This window comes from Microtus pennsylvanicus, chromosome 22, assembly GCF_037038515.1.
Source record: "Microtus pennsylvanicus isolate mMicPen1 chromosome 22, mMicPen1.hap1, whole genome shotgun sequence".
Taxonomy (NCBI): domain Eukaryota; kingdom Metazoa; phylum Chordata; class Mammalia; order Rodentia; family Cricetidae; genus Microtus; species Microtus pennsylvanicus.
In genome coordinates, this window is record NC_134600.1 from 22,159,159 (window position 1) to 22,180,913 (window position 21,755).

A 21,755-nucleotide genomic window follows, 5' to 3' on the forward strand; every position below is an offset into this window, starting at 1 on the left:
AAATAACCTAATAATATATCTTAAATCATCTGAAAAGCAAGAATATACCAAACCCCAAATTAGTGTATGGAGATATAAAACAAAGATTGGGACAGAAATTAATGAAACCAAACACAGCAAACAATAGAAAAAAAAGATGCTGCTATGAACATATTTAGCAAGCATCCTCTGGTTATATGTGGAAGAGTGGTATCGCTGGGTCTTGAGGTAGAATGATTCCCAGTTATCTGAGCAATTGCTGTACTGATGTCCAAAGTGACTGTACAAGTTTGCACTCCCACCAGTGGAAGAGTGTTCCCCTTATTCCATACACTCTCTAACATAGGCTGCCATCAGCATTTTTGATCTTGGCCATTCTGACAGGTGTAAGATGATATCTCAGAGTCAGTTTGATTTGCATTTCCCTGAAAGCTAAGGATGTCGAACACTTCTTGAAGTGTATCTCAGCCATTAATTCTTCTGTTGAGAATTCTCTGTTTAAATCTGTACCCTGTTTTTAATGGGCTTATTTTTTATTTTGATACCTAGTTTCTTGAATTCATTATATATTTTTTTATATCAGTCCTCTGTCAGATGTGGGGTTGGTGAAGATCTTTTCCCATTCTGTAGGCTGACATTTTGAAGTCAGAGAAACAACACCAATAGCCACAAATAATATAAAATATCTTGGGATAAGTCTAACCAACAAGTGAAGGACCTGTATGACAAGAATTTTAAGTCATTGAAGAAAGAAATTTAGGAAGAGGTCAGAAAATGTAAAGATATATATACAAACAAGGATAGCTAAAACAATATTGTACGATAAAGGAACTTCTGGTTGTATCACCATCCCTGATTTCAAGCTCTACTATAGAGCTATAGTAATAAAAACCAGTTTGATATTGGCATAAAAATAGACACATGTATCAATAGAATCAAATCAAAGACTCTGACATAAACCCACACACCTATGAACACCATATTTTTGACAAAAAAGTCAAAAGTATACAATGGAAAATAGAAAGCATCTTCAACAAATGATGCTGGCATAACTGAATGGCGACATGTGGAAGAATGCAAACAGACCCATATCTATCACCATGGACATGACTCAAGTCTAAATGGATCAAAGACCTCAACGTAAATCCAGTTACACTGAACCTGATAGAAAGTAGGAAATAGCCTTGAACACATTAGCATAGGAGACTACTTCCTGAGTATAACACCAGTAGTACAGACACTGAGATCAACAGCCAATAAATATCCTGAAACTAAAAAGCTTCTGTAAGGCAAAGAACAATGTCAATATAAAAGTTTAATCTTAGCAGATACATGTAGCAGATGTCTTTTGTAATTTTTGGTATTTCATTGAAAAAATACTACTTAATAATTGTTATATAAATAGGTAGATAAATTATTCATTTGTTCAATAATGATTCTATGCCAGGTATTAGGAAAGCAACAGCAAGTAAGGTTCATCCCACTATAAAATTCAGTCTTTTGTGAGATGAGCATGTAAACAAACAAATGTCTTACTGTGAAATGGCAAATGTAACAGAAATACACTAACGATGGTCCTCAATATGCAAAGGAAAACTAACCAAGTCTACCTAAGGTTGGAGGCGTCCTGAAGACCTTCTGTATGGAAATTACAGTTGCCTCTCTCCCAATGGAAGAAATTTCATTCTAGCCATTGCCTCACATCTTAGAACATTGGCAGTAACAGTTATCTTAACTGGGATCAGAAAACTGAGCTGTGGTGTTTGCAGTCAGGATCAGCCTCTGTGATTTTAAACCTCTGTGCCTCAAAGGGACTTGCACAGATAAGCCTTCACAGAAGGCTGTGACTCTTATCCACCACTGCAGCAAAGGGATTTAATGTGAAACAAGTTACTAGAGGCTGAAAGAGGTCAGGAAAAGTCAGATTCAGGTTGATCCTTATGTTTTGTCACTTATCCCATCTGTGCAAAGCAAGGTCAATTGCTCTGACCTTTGAGGATCTCAGCCAAGCCGATGACTATGTCAGGAAGCCGTTTCCCCAGGCTGTGTGGGCCATTACTTTCTGAAAGTTCAGTCTATATAAAACTCTCAAAGGAAGATTTCTTTCTATCAGAGTCATTTAAGGAATTTTTTCAACTATGAGTTCAATATTTTCTGCACGTATTTACATGGATTAGCAGGTCCAGGTGATCGCTCCTTTTGGAGAGTCATACCTCTGCCTACTAACAGATCAATCGATAGTCTAGTGTGGTAAATTCTCATCCATGTCTTGGGCTCTTGGCTGAGTATTCCACATAAGTTCTGACCATCAGTTTTACTAACTGCCTTTGTGAAAAATAGTCCATATTCTTGGATTGTCCTTGGAATTGCCTCTAAAAGCAAGTGCCAGATCAGAGTTATGGTGCCATTTAGTTTATTTTCTTGACCAGTATACTTGTTTCTGTGTATACCAGAGGTTTTAAATTTATTTACTACCTAGAGGAATAAATAACATATAGTTGCAAGATCAATATAATGGGACTTGAGAGAGAAACAGATTATTTAAGGCCTTGACAAGGCAATGGATTTTTATAATACTGAAATGATCAAAATTTAAAATTCAAGAGCTGCACACCAACATGGGTTCTACATGGTCTACTCCAGGATCAAGTTAAAACATTTGGGGTTCTTTCAAAGACTTTTCACTACCTTTGTTGCTTCTGAAAAAATAAGCGTGAGACTCAGACTTAAAAATCACAATATCATTGTTTATTTTTTTAAAAAAAATACTTCATGTTAACATTTTTGATAAATTTCTGAAATTGCAAATATTGCCAGATGTCATTAGAAGTCCACACCCTAACAACAATGGTGGTAATAAGAACCCTAAGAAAACAGATCCACTGTGAATTCACTTGACTATATAGAGTTAAAATGATACCAGCAGTGGTGGGGCTTCATTTGATCCCAGAGCACCCACAGGAAGTTACTCTGCCTAAATTTCAGACATTCCACGGATTCCTTCCTGAGATTTATTTTTATGGCTCTGGTGGGCATTTATTCCCACCCACATTGAAACTACTCCAAAACTAAAATTCTTCTGGCCATGCCTAGAGGGGCTCCATCACCCATCTGTTCAAGTGCTGGAAGAAACTGAAATTTATTTTCAGGGAAAATTTTGGCTTACTTCTCAGAATTTGCTCAGCTCATCCCCCTGTAGAGTTGAAAGGGCCTCCTACTCAAACATATGCAAATTCCTAATTCTAATGGGAAAACATTCTATCTGAAAGACAAAGCACAAATATCAAACTGGGGGGAATGTATGCAAAGAACACAGACCCACACATACATGAATATGTACATACACACAAAGACCATGAGATATTCACATGCCTGGGCTATGGTTTTGGCTCTTCTGCTAAACAAAGCAAACTTGTCCTACTAACAACATGCATAGAATAAGGGTAAGGGAATACTCCTGTGGTATATGCAGTACATTTATTTGTTGATAGTATTGTTCATTTTATTAACCAGCCCTTTCTCAGGCCCCACTTGAAAGTGTCTTAGGATAAATTTTCTCAGAACTCAGAACCAGGATTTCTGCATATTCTAAATTTAAAAGGAAAGAACTGGTTGTTATGTCTTACGTATATATATATTGTAAACTTTCTTGGTGTTGGCTGCCAGAAAAAGAGGTGCTGAGGAATATTATTTTAGGTGTGTTGGTGCAGGAGAATTGTCTGTATTCTGTCAATCATGTTTTGAATAAACACTGATTGGCCAGGCAGGAAATATAGGCGGGTCAACCAGACAGGAAGTAGAGGTGGGGCGATAAGAACAGGAGAATTCTAGGAAGGAAGAAGCCCATTCCTCTCATTCCTGCCCAGACCACCAAGAAGCAACATGTAACCTACCCAGCTGAGAAAGGTACCGAGCCATGTGGCTAACATAGATAAGAATAATGGGTTAATATAAGTTATAAGAGTTAGTAGGAAGCCTGAGCTAATGGGCCGATCAGTTTTATAATTTATGGAGACCTCTGTGTGATTTTCTTTAGGGCTCGCCAGCTGTGGGGTACCAGGACAGAAACCCCAATAAGCAGCCCCCCTCATGTTACAGTGTATGACTTTTGTTTATGCTGCCTTTAGCTCTGTGAAGCTGTGATTCTTTGCCTGTCTCAAACACCTGATGGTCTAATAAAGAGCTGAACAGCCAATAGCAAGGCAGGAGCAAGGATAGGCTGGGCTGGCAGGCAGAGAGTATAAATAGAAGGAGAAATGAGGAAGAGGAGGAGCAACCAGAGAAGAAGGAGAGGAGGATGCTAGGGATTGACCACCTGGCTACACAGCAAGCTACAGAGAAAGAAGTAAAGAAAAATATACAGAAATAGAGAAAGATAAAAGCCCAGAAACAAAAGGTGTCAGGATAATTTAAGAAAATCTGGCAAGAAACAAGCCAAGGATGGGCATTCCTAACTAAGAATAAGCCTCTGTGAATGATTTGTTTGGGCATTGGGTAGTGAGCCCCTCAAAACAATAAAAGTAAAGAGTAAAATTGCACAATAGAGAGAACCTGTAGTATGGTCTCCTTACAGCATTTGAGAACCATGAATTGTTGTGGGAGCTGCAGGCTACGTTCCTGCCACCCAGCTCCCTGCTGCCTGGCTAACTTATGCCCCAAAATAATGACATACAAACTGTATTCATATAAACACTGCTTGGCCCATTTCTATTAATGTGTGTAGCACCACGAGGTGCGCTTACTAGGAAGATTCTAGCCTACATCCATCCTGGGTCAAAGCTTCATCGTGTCTGCCCTGGGGAACAGCGGCATGGTGTCTGAACTCACTTCCCTTCTTCCCAGCATTCTGTTCTGTTTACTCCACCTACCTAATTTTCTGTCCTATCAGGGCCAAGGCAGTTTCTTTATTTAATCAATGACCTTCCTCCATCAATGAATGAGCATTTTGTTTTCAAATTTCACCCTTGATTTATTATTCTGATCTTTACTGACACTTTCATGATAATTCCCTGACTCATAAATGCCTTACTGGGCTGTGACCACTTCTAAGGAGGGTTCTGTGGAAAAACATAAGGTCCGACATTTTGAAAAAAAATTATATTTGAATTGTGTGTGTGTGAACATATGTTCATATATGCACATGTGGAAGGCAGAGAAAAACTTGGAGTCAATTCTCTCCTACCAAATGGGTTCTAAAGATGAACTTGGATCATCATTGAAGTTGGTAGAAAGCACCTTTACCTATTGAGCCATCTGTCAGTCCCCAATTTTTTAAACTGTGGTTTGTTGTAGGAAGCTAAGTCCTACCAGGCCAAGAGGTGCCAACTTGGTATCTGCCTAGTGCTGGCTGAGATCCTAATTGTCCCCAGTCAATGAGGGAGGGGCAGCCATGTGATGTCAACAGATTGAACTGCCTGCATACTGGGAGGGTATGTAAGGTTTGCCCCTGCTAAATAAACGAGTCTGCTGTATCCCTTTCACCAGACTCCTGGCATCCATGTCATTGATGTCGCGCCTTCTCATACCCTCCCCCAGGGAAGACATTCGGGCCAGCTACAAGTTGTAATTCCAAATAGGACTATACAGCTGAATGTTGAAAATGGGAAATATTTTTCAACTGTAAAATATTTCTAAAACATCAATGTCAAAAATATTTAGAATATTTAAAATATTAGAATGGTGCTCACTTGTGTTGCATACACAGCTTCACTATAGCCCTGGCACTTAGCATATGGGTGAGCACTTTGCCTCATATTGCCATTATGTAATGTTAGCAAACACTGAGCTCAGACTGAGACCACAGTTTGTTACGAACTGCAACTGGTTTACTATACACAGACATTTTTCTTATTTAAATATTTGCATTTATTAGTTTTAATTACGTGTGTGTGTGTGTGTGTGTGTGTGTGTGTGTGTGTGTGTGTGTGCGTGTGTGTAGGTGGGTATGTGGACATGAGTGCAGGAACCTGCAGAGGCTAGAGGTGTCAGATACTCCTAGAACTGGTTCTCCAGGTGGTTGTGAGTCACCTGACACAGGGCTGAGAACCAAACGCAGGTCCTCTAGAATTTCAGTATACACTCTTAATCTCTGAGTTATCTCTCTAGACCAATACAATGTGCTTTACTCTTACAGAAATATACTTATTGTAAAAAATAAAGATGTTGTATTTTCTTGCCATTACTGTTCATCAAGAAAATATCAAATTAGTGTACTTTTTAAATGAATTGTGATAGGATATTTGATTTTTTTAATTGCTGCTATAGGACCAGCAGGATGGCTCAGAGGTAAGATTACTTGCTGCCAAACCTAACGATCTAGATTTGCTATGTGGAATCAATAGGGTAGAAATGGACAATGACTCCTGGAAGCTGCCCTCTTGACTTCCCCCTGCACACTATAGAAAGAACATGTTCTGGTGCACACATGTCCACACATGCACACACATACATACACATACACACGAGTAAATAAATATAGTTTTAAAATGTTCAAAGGAGGTTTCTATCCGACTTGATGAGTTTCATAAAAACTCATTAAGTAGATTTTGGCTTGGGATTAACACAGAATCTCAACAACTCCTAAATTAGCCCTAGCCACATCTCTGACATTTTGTATTACATATTTATGCAGAGCGGTATTCTAGATGTTGAAATGATAAAATATTCATATTAATCAACTCAATCTACTCTGAAAAATACTGAAGATGTTCTATGTTGTATGTCAGACACTCTGCCAAGATTTTCTTTGTGGAAAAATAATGAAGCACATCCACCTCATCAGAGGCAAGTTCACATTCTTCTCTCCTGAATGGTAAAATCATAAGTGTGTGTGTGTATGTGTGTATGCATTCATGTATGTATGTGTATGCTTATATATACACCAATTTTTAAAATAAGTCTTTTATGATTATTATGAGTAAATGTTTGATTTGGATACCTATTTTATATACCTATCAAACCCAAAATCATGTAAAATGTCTCAATGTAAATGGTTCCTATGTGGAAAAATTTCAAAAGCCCGAGGGTAGGCTGGCAAAACTCACATCAGACAAAAGAGAGGAGGACAGAAACCTGCAAACCGCTGAGCTGCATTCCCTCCTCTGTAAAATGAGATTAGTGGGCACCATAACCTAATCTCTCCACTTTTCTTTTCTGTAGATAGTGTCATACTATATAATCTAAGCTAGCCTTCAGTTCGGGATTCACCTGACTCAGCTTCCCAAGTAGTCAGATTGTAGTTGTCTGCCAGCATGCTGGCCAGATGCCTCTACTTCTAATTTATACAATTCTGAAGTTTTATTTTCCACGTGTATTATCAGCCTTTCATTTCTCTCAAAGACATCCCTTCTTCTTCTTAATTTTGATGTTTGTCCCAATTTTTATTTGAACAAAATAATGAAATTCTTTGACATCTTATTCAGTCATCACACTAATACTGAAACTGTCCCCATTGTCTTCATGTCATTATTTAAGACCTACAATTTACACGTAAAATGAAACATGAGATAATTGTTCTGAGCTTAGCTTGTGCTCTAGCACTGTGACCTCCAGTTCCTTCCATTTTCCTGAAAATGGCATGATTTTAGTCCTTGTGGGTGAGTAAAACTCCCTTTTATATGTTATCAAGTCTTCTTTATACACTGATCTGATGGTAGACATCTAATTACACGCATTGCCTATGGTAACTAGTGCAGTGATAAGTATGGATATGCAAGTATCTCTTTGTATGCTGATCTTCAGGCAAATACCCAGGAGCTAGGGCACATAATAACCATAGTTTTATTTTTTTGAGACACTTATTTCCATAGTGTCTCCACTAATATATGTTCCCTTGAGCAATGTCCCCCACATTCTTACCAGCATTTGTTTCTGATGACAGACCTTCTGACTGGGATGAAATGGAATCTCAAGTGTATTTTGATTGGCATTTTCATGATAGTTAAAGATGCCAAATATTTTTCCATGTGTTTATTGACCATTTGTACTTCATCTTTGAAAACTGTCCAACTTATCAATTATTTATTTGTTAGATTGTTTGGCCAATATTCTAGTACTTTATATATTCGGAATATTAATCCTTTATCAGTTGTGTGGTTGGTAAGCAGTTTTTCACATTCTTTATGTAGACTGTGTCTTCCTATGGTGAATGTTGTCATATCACATAGAAGCTTTTTAATCTGATGTAATTCTATTTAATTCCAGCACTTTCTTGCTTAGCTATTTCTTAACCCCCTTAAATACAATTCTATTCCTTTTTTCTTATCATCTGTGAAGTAGCTGTCATTCTATCCATACTCCTTAGAACTTCACTGAACAACCCGCTCTTCAGAACAGGCCTATCTAGTTTCCCTTATAACACTCATTACAAGCAGCAAGAGTTGTTTTTACAAAGTTCTAAAAGAGCACTTTGAATCAGTTCTTTTCTGACAAGCTGCTACGGTCAAGCCACCTTCCCTCATGGTCCTTTCCCACTTCACTCATCCGCTTATCTCGATATTCACCTGAAGAAATCCACTTCTTATAAGTAGTCTTTCAAATCATTCATGAAATGTAAATGTTAGTATTTATGTCACCAGAGAGAAAAAAATATCTCTTTACCTGTTATTAAATGAACTGTCAGTATTTCAATTCAGGTGAAAGAACCAGGGACAAAATGAAAAATTCCACACACTACATAGTATTCAAGATATGAGACAGATGCTTGTTATAAATACCAACTAGAAGTCCCACCACCTATATATGAACTCCAGCTCTGCCACACACTGGCCTCTGGCACCAGTCAAACTACCTCAAATATCTGTGCCTCTTTTTACTCATCTGATGGGATAGGATCAAACGAGTTAGGCCTAGTTAAGCAACCTAGTATCTAGAAGCAGTTAGTCTGTTATTAATGCAAAGCCAGAAATTTAATGAATTAAAAATATTCACAGTGCATTGATCTACAATAGCTTATATTACAAATACAATTGCAACAAGCTTCTTTATAAACACAGTTTTCTTTCTTTCAGACAACAGCAAGTATAGATCAGTACAGAATATAAGGTTATGTTGAAGCTGCTCCAACTACATTCCAATGTTGCCCAACTAAAAGTAAAAGTACCACAAGCCACCAGTAACTTAGAGTATTCATGGAAATATATGCATCACAGTTATCTTACGATTCCAGCATCTTCATGTAAAATATTTGCATTGCCAGTTAAATGAAATATAAAATAAAGGGATGAGATCATATGAGCTTGCTAAGCTATTTTGATGGTTTGCTTTGGGTATATATCAGAGTAGGTGTACTTTCCCAGCCTGTACCCCTCTAATGAAGATATTCTGGTGACAGTATATCGATCAATATGGTTAAAGAAGTCTTTTGGAAAGTTAGTACTCAATTTCTTGACCAAATGGATAAATGACATTTGTTTTGTTTCAAAAGCTTGTTAGACCACAAATGAGTGAGACGTGTGGGGCTTCTATGAGCTGCATGCACTCCATGAGAGATGTCATAATCACAGATGAAAACAATGTAATTAGAAAAATGCTCACCTGATTCATTAAGCAAAAGTAACCCCGGCACTTTGGCTATCCCCACTCCACAAGGCTCAACTTGCCTCCCTCAAAAATAATGAAATAGCTATTTATGTTCAGCAGAAGCGGTTCCTCACTTTATTGTAGACTAAAGATACAGTGTTGGCTCTATAGGCCAACTTTTAGAAACAATTCTAACATTCACATCATGAAATGTGAATTGAGTGCCCACAGAGCATTGCTGAAATCCCCTGAGGGAAGTTCATTCCCACCCACGCCAGATGGAGAATGGATCCCTCCCTCCCTCCCCAGTAGCATGCCTACCAGAATACACTTGTTTCTGGACTAGCATCGGCCTCCTCAATTGATTTAGAAGCTAATTTCTCAGTGACATCACTTTTTCTTCTTGTTTCCGATCATTAAATCACTTCAAGGCATTATGTCATCCACGCTTTTAACTCTTTCCTCTGGAAGCTGGATGAACTAATTGCACATAAAACCAGCAGCAAACTCTTGCCCAGGGGATGCTGTGTTTGGAGATACCCCCTGCTCCCCACCATCTTCCTATTGTGCAGCCTATTTCCTTTCAGGCACACTTTTAAAAACTCTGGGGTTGAGAGTAGGGTATGACGTCATTTCATTTTACATGATATTTTTAACTTACTATATATTTTGCCTGTTATCTAGATTTATTTCCTTAATATCTCAACAGAATCTAAAAAGAGGTCAACCTTTGCTCTAGGGTTCCTAAAAATGGAACCCTATTTTTCCTTTGTAAATAACAAAATAATTTTTCTTGTTTGCTTGACTTCAAAAACATTTAATTATTTTAGCAAGTGTAACTCTTGGAAGCCATCTAATCATTGCTGAAATTCTTCCAGTAGGTATCTGGCCACTTTGGCGGCACCTCCCTGGGGAACAGGTTTCTCCCGGGGGACCATTTGTTCTGCACATCCTCTGTTGGAGCTACAGCCAAAAAAGAAAAATATTGTCCTCAATAACATGTAATGAAACTTTTTTATCTCTGTTATTCTGGCTTTTCCTAGGCTACATTAAAATCAGAGAATTGTCTTATGAGGTTAATATATCATCCCATCTATTTGTGGTACCCTCCTTCCTATGTTCTTTCTTTTTTTCCTCCATAAAGCATCAACCAGCAGAGCTGCACAGAATATCCCAAGTGCCTGAAGCAAAAGGCATTTCTCATCTTGCTTCAGTTAATATAAAAAAAATATATATTTTCTACCCGCTCACTTGAAAATCGTTAAGGGTTTATCCTATTCTGAATGCTAACTATGCGGCTGTAAGGAGCTCAAGCAAACTTCTGTGTTGAGTCTTACTCAGGGGGATGCTGGGGGACAGTAAACAAGGGAGGACACAACATGGCAGGTGGAAAGAGAGCCTTCAGCGGAAAGACAAACAAGGCGGGGAAAGGGCAGAGGATGGTTCAGATGTGGGAGTGCAGATGCTCTCAGAACATCATTCTTCTTGTGGTCCCTCTGCTTGGCCACATTAGTCTTCTTTCCAATACGACACACTCAGGGTCATCAGGCTTTTACACAGCATCTCTGGGCTCCAAGTAGGAGTGTCCCAAGAGACAAGAAGTAGAAATTGCCAAACTGAAAAGGTCTGGACACTCAAATTGGCAAGATTTCACTTCTACCATATTTTATTAGTACAGACTCCATCATTAGAGCACGTCTTTCCAACAGAGTATATCAAAGAATGTGTGGATGTCTTTGTACCACAATATCCTTTGGACAAGTTCTGAGCTATTAGTATGAACAACAGGACCTAACTTCAATAGTTGTAGAAATAAATTAGTAAAAGTCCAGCGTGTGAAGGATGGCAAGTGCTCAGTTTTTATTGTTATTTTTCCCTGTTTATCTTTGTGGAACCAGGGATAAAGCCTAGAGTCTCACACAGTCTAGGCAAGTGTTCTATCCATGAGCTATAAAGCCAGCTCAGCTATTTTATTCTTGAAAACAATTTCAAAATGCCTTTGGAATATCATTTCACCAAACAATGGATTAAAATCATTGTAGGTGAACTGGAGTTTAATCAACAAAGAATCTAGTTTCTTGTGACCAGTTTTTAAATGAGTGTCTGTGTCCCCTGCCTTCCAAGTTCCCTGTGCTGAAAAATAATGTGTCAAACCCCAAATGCTTGTATTCTGTATCTATGGAATGCATTGTGGGTCACTTAGGAATGGAAGTGATGGCTCTTGGTTTTCATTATTTTGGTTTAAGAATGAAGTCTACTAAAGCAAAGTGTCCTACGGAATTTAGCCTTACATGGGGCTAAATGACTCTGTAAGGACATCCAAACAGCCAAGGAAGCTGCAAAATAGAGCATCAGCCCCAGGGAGTATGGCTGGTGGCCCTTGAGCCTTCAGTCAGAAAAAACCTTGACCTAGACCAGGGTTACTCTTCTTCCCACCTGATTCAGAGTTGGAACAGACCAGAATGTATTTGAGGTACCAGCTCCAATTAAACAAGCCACTCCTGACTACCACAGACCCTTTCGAATCTTTTGATATCAGTACTGGCTGCAAGAGGAGAGTGAACTCACTGTCCTTGACTGCCACATGAGGAAAGAAGACTTTCTCCTGGTTGTTTTAATGATATTCCCCTCCCCTTGCATTTCCTCCATTAAAGGCTATTATGTACTGCTTTAATTCCTCTCTTGAAATGCCCTGCAAATTTGAAATGGAGCCTCTAATTTGAGTTAGTCTTCTAGAAAGCATGATCACTACAATGTAAGATTACCTTAGCCTTTTTGTTTTACTTACTGTGCAGTGACGGTTGTTGCACCTCTGAGGAGATAGTAAAGGATATGGTGCAACTGAGTCAGGAAACAGCAGACCCTTCTGGTTCATGGGACTCAGCTTAGCATTGTGACCTTATGCAGCAAGTTAACTGAAAACATTACTGATATCAATATTTCTACTGCCTTTTTGTAGCAGAATTTTTATGGAACCTTGAAAAACAGAATAATTGAGCTAAGCATAATATTAATCACCATACCTTGATAAAAGTAACAGCAAAATAAGTATAGTTCCCATTATAGCCCCAAAAGTAAACAAATAAATAATTGTACATCCTATAAGGAAACGATTGAATGTTAGTCTTGCCTTTAGCATGGTTTTATATACCAAATTATTTAAAATGGATCTCCCAAGAACTAAACTGAAACCAAGCTGCAATATGGAAAATAAAAATAAACACAGGAAGGAAAATCCATAGTTTTCTCTGAATACTGATGATTTGAAACTACAAGCAAAAGACAAAAAAAAAATAAATTGTTAATAATTTCTTGAAAAAGAGGACAGACAGTTTTGGGGTGCTCTCACATATAAGACAAATATAATATCTGATCAATTTAACTTTTAAATGAATGCATAGACTTATATTTTTAATTTTTCCTTTCCTGCTACATAATGTCTATAGGGATCTGATTCATTAGAAAAAGAAAGCAATGATGGGAATAAATCAGTAGTGACTAAATATTATTTAACATCTACTGAATGTTCAAAACTGAAAATTTGGGAGGGGGATTTTTAAGCTTCTCACCTCTGATTGAGGCCAGCACATATCCACACTACTTGCCAATCAGGTTTAGTCATCAAGGAGGAAGGGCGAGATGTTCCTTTCCTGGGAGATATTTGTGTAGTTGCTACATCGTCACTAAGCAGAGCTAATTTAAACATGTGCTTCCTGAAGTGGAAGAGAAAACCACAGAATCGTTAAATCATTGGCCTTTTCATCTATTCAAATTCTCTCTCCCACCATTTGCAACCAGTTTGATATCAAAATATTCTTAAGAATCCTAAAGATGATGTAATTTGCTATTTTTATAGTATGTTCTTGCCCTTAAGAAGCTATGCCAGGGAGTTGGCAGAAAGCTGCCCAAGCCTGTATGAGGCTTCAGGTTTAGCACAGAGGAAAATATATAAGATGAATATGGTGGTACATACTTACATGCCCAACTCTTGGTGGGTAGATGCAGGAGGATCATAAGTTCAAAGTCATCCTCAACTATATGGTGAATTCAAAGAGGGGATGGAAGTCCAAAAGTTAATAATTTACAGCAAGGTCTTCATATTTCCAATAATTCTAAATTCAACTAGAAAATTTCCACTCACTCTGATGTGGCTGAAGTAATTGACATGCGTTCAGCCAACTGAGAACTTGGGCTATCTCCTATTAGTTTGAATCTTTGAGACACAATGAAAGCAGTATTAAGAGGAAAGTTCATAGCACTAAATGTTTACATAATGAAGCTGGAAAAATCCCACACTAGTAAATTAACAAAATATTTGAAAACTTTAGAGCAAAAAGAAGCAAACTCCCCCAAGAAAACTAGATGGCAGGAAATAATCATATTGAGAGCTAAAATCAACAAAATAGAAACAAAGAAGACAATACCATACTACAGCAAATCCTCAGAAATGCAATAAAGCCGAAGCACAAGACAGGGACTTCAAAATAGAAATTATAAATACATCCAAGCACCTTAAAGAAAATGTGAAGTCTGTGAAAACACAAACAGTGGAATGAAATAATGAACACCGCTCAAGACATTAAAAAAGAAATGAAAAAAAATGTAAGAAGTCAAACAAAAACCTCAGAAGTAAGCCTTACCAAAAGAACAAACACAGAAACATGGAAGACAGAAACTGTGGCATTGAAAGCAAGGCTAGAAGAAATGGATGCCTCAAAGAAAATGTTAAATTTTTTAAAAATCCAGACACAAAACATCCAAGAAATCTTGGCTACTAGGCAAAGATCAAATCTATGAAATAATAGGAATAGATAAAGGAGAAGAAACCCAGATCAAAGGCACAGAAAATAGTCTCAACAAAATATTTAAAAGATTTGGAGTTGAGCTATCAACTGTATCTTCTTTCCTCTTTTTGTCTTTTTCCTCTTTTGTGATAATAAAATGAGCCAAAACCAAAAAAATAAAAAAAAAATCAAACAAGAAAATTTCCCTGACCTAAAGAAGGAGGTGCCTATCCAGAAACAAGAAAACTACAGAACACCAAGTAGTAAGGATGAGAAAAGAAATTCCACCTAACACATAATCCTTAAAACACTAAAAGTACAGAAGAAAGAAAGAATATTTAAAGCTTCAAGAAAAAAAGACCAAGTCACTATTGAGGCAGACTAATTAGAATAATTCCACCTTCTCAACGGAAACTCTAAAAGCCAGAAGGGCCTGGACATACTCTACATACTCTGAGACACCAGAGATGCCAGTCCAGACTACACCATGCCCAGCAAAGCTTTCATTCACAGTGGACAGAGAAAAAAAATTCCACAATAAAAATCAAATTTAATCAGTATCTATTTACCAGTACAGCTCTACAGGAGGAGCTGAGGAAAAAAATTCAATCTAAGAGGTCAACCATACCCAAGAAAACACAAGAAATAAATAATTTCAGACCAGTAAAATCAAAAAGGACAAAGCCACACCATAACAATAAAATAACACAGATCAATAAGCAGTGCCCATTGATGACTCTTAATAATACTGGTCTCAATACTCTAAATAAAAAGACACAGATTGACAAATTGGATGAGGAAACAGGATCTATCTTTCTGATATTTCAAAAAATATACCTTAGGAGCAAAGATAGATGCCACCTCAGAGTAAAATGACAGAAAAATATATTCCAAGCAAATGGACCCAAGAAGCAAGCCAGTATAGCCATTTTAATATCTGAATAAAAAATACTTCGAAAAAAAAAACTAATGAGAAGACATAGGGAAAGACCTTACGTACTAATGAAAGAAAAAAGTCCACCAAGAGGATATACAGTTCTAAGCGTTTATGCACCAAACACAAGGGAACCCAAGTTTATAATAGCTTAAGTCACATATTGACTCTCACACTCTGGTAGTGGGTGACTTCAGTTCCCCCCAACTCTCTCCAATAGATAGTTCTCCTGACAAAAAAAAAAAAAAAACTAAGCAGAAAAATGCTGAAGTTAAATGATGTTATAAAATCAATGGTCCTAGCAGGTATTTACAGAACATTTTACCCAACAGAAAGGAATATACTTTCCTTGCAGCAGCTCATGGAAATTCCTCCAAAATTGACAACAAACATGGGCAGAAAACAAGTCTTAACAGCTATGAGAATACTGAAATAACATTGGGTATACATATATGACCATCAATGATTAAAGCTGGATATCAACAACAAAAAGTCTACAAACTCATGAAACCTAAATTCACTACTGAATAAAAATGAGTCAAGACAGAAATTGAGAAGGAAATAAAATTATTTTTAGAATTAAAAGAAATCGCAGCATTTCTAAACCTAGACACATTGAAGGTGGTCTTAAGAGGAAAGTTCTTCTTCGCTTTCGGCACCATCTTGACCCGGAAGCTAAAGCGAAGGCCTTGAAAGCCAAGAAGGCAGTGCTGAAAGGCGTCCACAGCCACAAAAAGAAGAAGATCCGCACATCGCCCACCTTTCGGAGTCCCAAGACCCTGCAGCTACGAAGGCAGCCTAAATACCCCCGGAAGAGAGCGCCCAGGAGGAACAAGCTTGACCACTATGCCATCATCAAATTCCCCCCACCACCGAGTCAGCCATGAAGAAGATAGAAGACAACAACACACTTGTGTTCATTGTGGACGTCAAGGCCAACAAGCACCAGATCAAACAGGCTGTGAAGAAACTCTATGACATCGATGTGGCCAAAGTCAACACCCTCATAAGGCCCGACGGAGAGAAGAAGGCGTATGTTCGGTTGGCTCCTGATTATGATGCTCTGGATGTTGCCAACAAGATTGGAATCATCTAAACTGAGCCCAGCTGGCTAATTCTAAATATACACTTTTTCACCATAAATAAAAAAATAAAAAAAGAAAGAGGAAAGTTCATAGCACTAAGAGCTTAATGTAATACTCATTTACATTACAACTCCTGGCCTGGGAGTTGCATTAGTAGGGACTCCAACTCCCAGGCTGCCAAGTGCTGACCCCTCCACAGGGAGGGTCAGGACCTGTCCCACAGGCCTGCTCTGTCTTCCCTTGCCATCCTCCCAGGCATCTGCAAGTGCTGCATTTATTAAACGTGATCATTTTTTATTTGGTCTAATCTGGTATAATTGGAGTGATTTTGCATCGGCAAAGAGGATCTTCGTAAGATTTTTCCTAACAGATAGAGGTCCGACCAAAAGAGTTCATTTTTCCCGTGGGCCCAGGGCCCAGTACCACAAGCTGGAAAATGCCATTCCCCTGTACCCTTTCCATCAGGCAAGATCAGTTTCACTCAGTGAGTTCCCTTTTTAAAGTTCATGGCCAGTAGGGTCCCTAGGGTGATCCATTCACTTTTCAGGTTTTCTGCTTAAATTGCGGGCTGTGCCAGAAGCCTGATCCACGCTGTGAAAGCCAGGCTTTCTCTGAGATGGGACTTGTGCGGACCAAAGACATTTGCCGCTAGGTTCTCATGCGCCTTCGTTTTGACTCAAGGATGCTCTTTGGTGGACACATCGCAACAGGTTTGAGTTCCACAGGCATGAACTTCTGACTGGCTTCTTGTGATTCCAAGTCAATTCCTAAAACGCCCTTCGGTGGCCTTTTACAAAAATCCTTTTAAATTGGGGCTAGCTAACCTAAAGCAAACAATGCTCTGCAACCCAGGTTTCAAGATGCGTGCTCCTGCCCTCTCCCCCAATTCCTCGGCAGCCAACAGTTTATCCCGCCCCTGCTTCCATTTCTTCACAGCCCACGTTGCTCCTACACCACGCCCAGAAGGGCAGCCAGCTCCTGTCCTGTTCCAGATTTAGAGATCTAAACCCGATTCCCTTTCCATTGGCTGAGGGCAACAGAGACCATCGTGGGTCCCTTTAGAAGGGCGCTGGCCCATCAGCTGTTTGTTATGCTTCCCTGGCCTCTGCCTCCTATGCCAAGATCACTGTGGTCCCCTCCTGCCCACCCCCTCCCCAGATATTTGCTTTTGTCTCATGCCCGGACTCTCTACAACAGATATGTTTTTCACTTGTTCTTCCACTCTAAAACTGTATAAATATTTCTTCCTTATGTTTGTGTTCCCTCTTACAGCATCTGCTAATTTGGTCCTTAATGGGATCACCTCTGTGCTTTTCTGACGTTTGCCACCTACCTACCCCAGGATTTTTAAGTTGGTCATCTGACAGGTTTCTGAAAGTGTTCTATTTGCTTGTTAAAATGGTATATCTGTATAACTTTATAAATGTTTCTGTGTGCATGAGTGCTTGTTTTAAGATTCCTTACTTATTAAAATATTCCTTTTCTAGGAAGGTGAACATCCAAACTGGCTAGGCTCCCACAAAGCCAGAACATGAAGTAGGATGAAAACCCAGTGCCATTGTCCTTGGCTTCTCATCAGCCCTCATTGTCCGCCATGTTCAGAGAGTCCGGTTTTATCCTCACCTACAGAGTGAGGTTCAGGACAGCCAAGGATACACAGAGAAACCCTGTCTCAAAAAAAAAAAACATAAAAGAATGAATTAAATTTTCAGATAAATGGAAGAAGCTAAAAGAATCATATTGAGTAAGGTAACCCAGGCGGTAGGCAAACATGGTATATATTCATTTATATGTGGCTGTCAGATTTTAATCCTTCAATAGGCATGCTGCAATTTATAGTCCCAGAGATTGGGTACAGAGTAAATGACTAGAGAGGAGGCGCCATCTCCCAAGGATGAAGAAATATAATATATAGTTATGAAGTGACAGGGACAGAGTAGCGCAGGATGATTAAATGAGAAGAGAGAGATAAGAGGAAGGTAAGGGATGGAAACTTGTTAGTTTGAGGGATCATACAGAAACCTACTATTGTAAAAGCTTCCTAAAGTATATACATATGTAAAAGAAAACTAAATGCAATCACCAAATAATGAAGAAGACAATGCCCTAGCTACACTGCCAAGGGAAACTTCCAGTGCCAGTAATTGGGCCCAGGAAAACCCCAAGAACTCACGTCATTGCCAAGGTTACGGTTGGTTGCTCTCCCCAAACTTATGGTCAGGCCCTATTGCTAAAGACAGTACTTACTTATCTCACTGAACACAGAAGTTGATCTGGTGCTTATCTGCATCCTTCAACCATAGCTGGTTATTGTTCATGGCAACAGAAGGTTCCAGAGGAGAAAAGTAAGTACCAACCCAGCTACAACTCCTGCAATCTACAATGGTGTCCTGCCTGAATAATATGCTAGTGCAATAGTTGCACAAATGTTGTGAGTGACCAACCACTCTCTGATTATATTTAAAGCCCACTCCAAGAGATGAAATCTATGCTTGACACTGCAGAGACCTTCAGAATGTGGCATTTAAATTTTTTTTTTTAAGAACTTAGGACTTTTCATGACAGTGAGACACATCTGATCCTGGCAGCACCAATTATTTTAAGAGGAAGATGGGCATCTTAGAGGTTCCTTATGAAGTTGGTTAGCCATTTAGGCAAAGAAACTGTTCTTGCCTGGACTGCTTGATGAATTGGACATTCAGGATCTACAGAGAAATGACTGCTGAACTTGCCTAAAAATGAGACCGTCCTTCAGGGTTCCTACTTCATGAAAGAGTCTGTAAGACATTCTGCAGGACACAGAAGAAAGTGACTGACAAACTGCTAATATAGATAGAACTGTGTTTGAAATTTTCTGCTTCATGGAAAATCTACTGGATACTATGGGCCTGTAGGCTGAAGATGGATGCTCCAACAGTACAGAAGAACTTTGGGTGACTATCTAGGCAGAGAGAAATCTCTGTTAATTCTGAAGTTTTGGAAGTTGCTTACATTGCACTTCCTGTTTACTTAGGTAATATTAAATCCTTCTGGAGTCTTCAATGGAGTTGAAGAATTGACAGTTATAGTTTTCCTTAGTTATGATTAAAGATAAAGTAGATATAAATATTGTAACTGTAGTTCTTACTTGATACCTGTTTTGTTATATGTAATTTTACTACACTGAAGGTAAAGCCTTCCTTTTCATTTAAACAGAAAAAAGGAGGTGATGTGGGATTTCCCTCTGTATGCTGTGATTACTATGAGTAAAGAAACTGTTATGGCAGGGCAGAACTTAGGTAGGTGGGGAAGGCAAAACTGAATGCTGGGAGAAAGAAGGGCAGAGTCAGAGAGAAGCCATGTAGCCCACTGGAGACAGACACTGGTACTTTGCCAGGTAAAGCACACCCATGTGGCAATATATAGATTAATAGAAATGAGTTAAATTAATATGTAAGAGTTAGCCAATAAGAAACCAGAGCTAATGGGCCAAGCAGTGATTTAAATAATTTGGTTTTTGTGTGATTGTTTCAGTTCTGGGCGGCCAGAACAAACAAGTTGCCATCCTCCTACAGCTCGGGTACCCAAGAACCTGAGACTAGATAAGCCGTGGGTCTCAGTGAGAACCAAATACTACTGTTGGGCTAAGAGAACACAGCAATAAAATGACTTCTAATGACATTCTGTTATACCCACAGACCAGTGTCCCATTCAGTCATCATCAGAGAAGCCTCCTCTGCAATAAATAGGAACTAACACAGAGACCCATAAGAGGATAATGTGTAGAAATCAAGAGACTTTGGAACACTCAGTCCTAAATTGGATGTCTCCATCAAATCCCTCACTCAGGGCTCAAGGAACTATGTGGAAGAAGAGGCAGAAAGACTATATAAAAGCCAAAAGATTGGAAGCCACCAAGAAAACAGTGTCTTCCAGACACAACAAGACTGATCCATGTATGAACTCACAGAGTCTGTGCCCGTATGCACAGGGCCTACACAGGTTGAAGTCAGAATGGATTCTGCCAGTGGCCCTGTCAAAGGAGCAGTAGATGGCAATTGACGTCAAGGTGCCAGCCCACCAGAAGGCACTTCTCTGATGGATAAATCTAGGATAGGCAAGGCCCAGAGAACACAGACCCCAGAATATCTTTTGTTTCTACTGTGCTTTCCCATGTTTGCAACTGCAGTCTATCTCTGGTATCTGGCATGGTATGAATGGGGGTAGAGGGAGATCCCTACTGCCTGTAATGTAGTGTGTTTATCTCATGGAAACATCCCATTCTACTGGGCAATTTTACCTGCAGATTATTCTGAAGATGATTTCTTCCTCAGCTGTACTGTCTAATTGATAATAATAATAATAATGTTAGACTAAATAGAGTTTTGATTATTAAAAATAAAACAAGGAAGTGTCACACAGCTACAATACATGAGTTCTGTTGAAGAGCAACATAGACTGTGGCTTAGGTTAATGATTTAAAAAAAAAAAAACAGTTGAGTCCCAGCAGCCCAGCTAACTTAAATTCTTTTAACCTTAATACTGGGAGAGGTGTCCATAGGTTTCAAAGTGAAACAAAGCTTTGAAAGTAACTTAGACTAAGATATTTTTGTCAAATAGCTTTGAGGTGAAAAACCTAAGAAGACAATCTAAAGTTTTAGAAAGGCACAGAGTTGAATGCAGAACTCTTTTAGGGTCAGGGAACAAAACCAGAGCAGCCCAATTGTTACTTGGTGACACATTTTTCTTACTAGAATTGGATGAAGACCAAAAGTGATGATTAATTTTTTGTACCCATTTTGTCCTCTATCTCCTGATATTAAAAAAAAAAAACTATTGATGAGTAGGTATGTACCCTAATGATTTAAAGTAGAACTGACTGATTCTTTTTCATATATAAAAGTTTAGGTTTGTGATTCCTTTAAGACTCCTTATAAAATTCCCTTTAAAGTAAGTAATAAAAGGTATTGTCCCTTTCTTTGTAGCTGCGAAACTGTAGTCTGCCAATAAAAGACCTGACTTAGAAGAATAGCTTGCTAGCCTACACAGTTAACATATTACAAGTTGCTTGGGTATGAATGCACCTGGGTTCCCGGGATAATTTGTTTTTCACCTGCAATATGTAAAATGTTTTATCATGTAACAGATATGGCAAACAGGCTGTTTTTACTGTTTGTTTTGTATTCATTGTAATCATTCACTGAAAAACAGAATGTGACCACACTGAAACAGTTATATTGCCTGAAAGATTTTGTGGGGTGTATAAACTGTAGGAAAAAAGGATAACAAGAGAGTTAAAATGGGCTAGAAAGAAAACATCAAGAATGAGAGAAGAAAATCACCAGGAAGACAAAGAATAGAGAATGCGAAAGAAGACTAGAGAAAGAGTCTGAAGGAACCATCCAGAGTGTGTGTGAGTGCCATACTTCCCCAGATAGGAGGCTTGGCTTGCCTTTTAGTCCCCCACTGCTGGAA

At 38.7% G+C, this 21,755-nt stretch overlaps 1 pseudogene; it reads left to right on the plus strand.

Moving 5' to 3' along the window:
* Positions 1 to 10,877: 10,877 nt before the first annotated feature.
* LOC142839833 (large ribosomal subunit protein uL23-like) lies at positions 10,878 to 16,386 on the plus strand (annotated as a pseudogene).
* Positions 16,387 to 21,755: the final 5,369 nt, after the last annotated feature.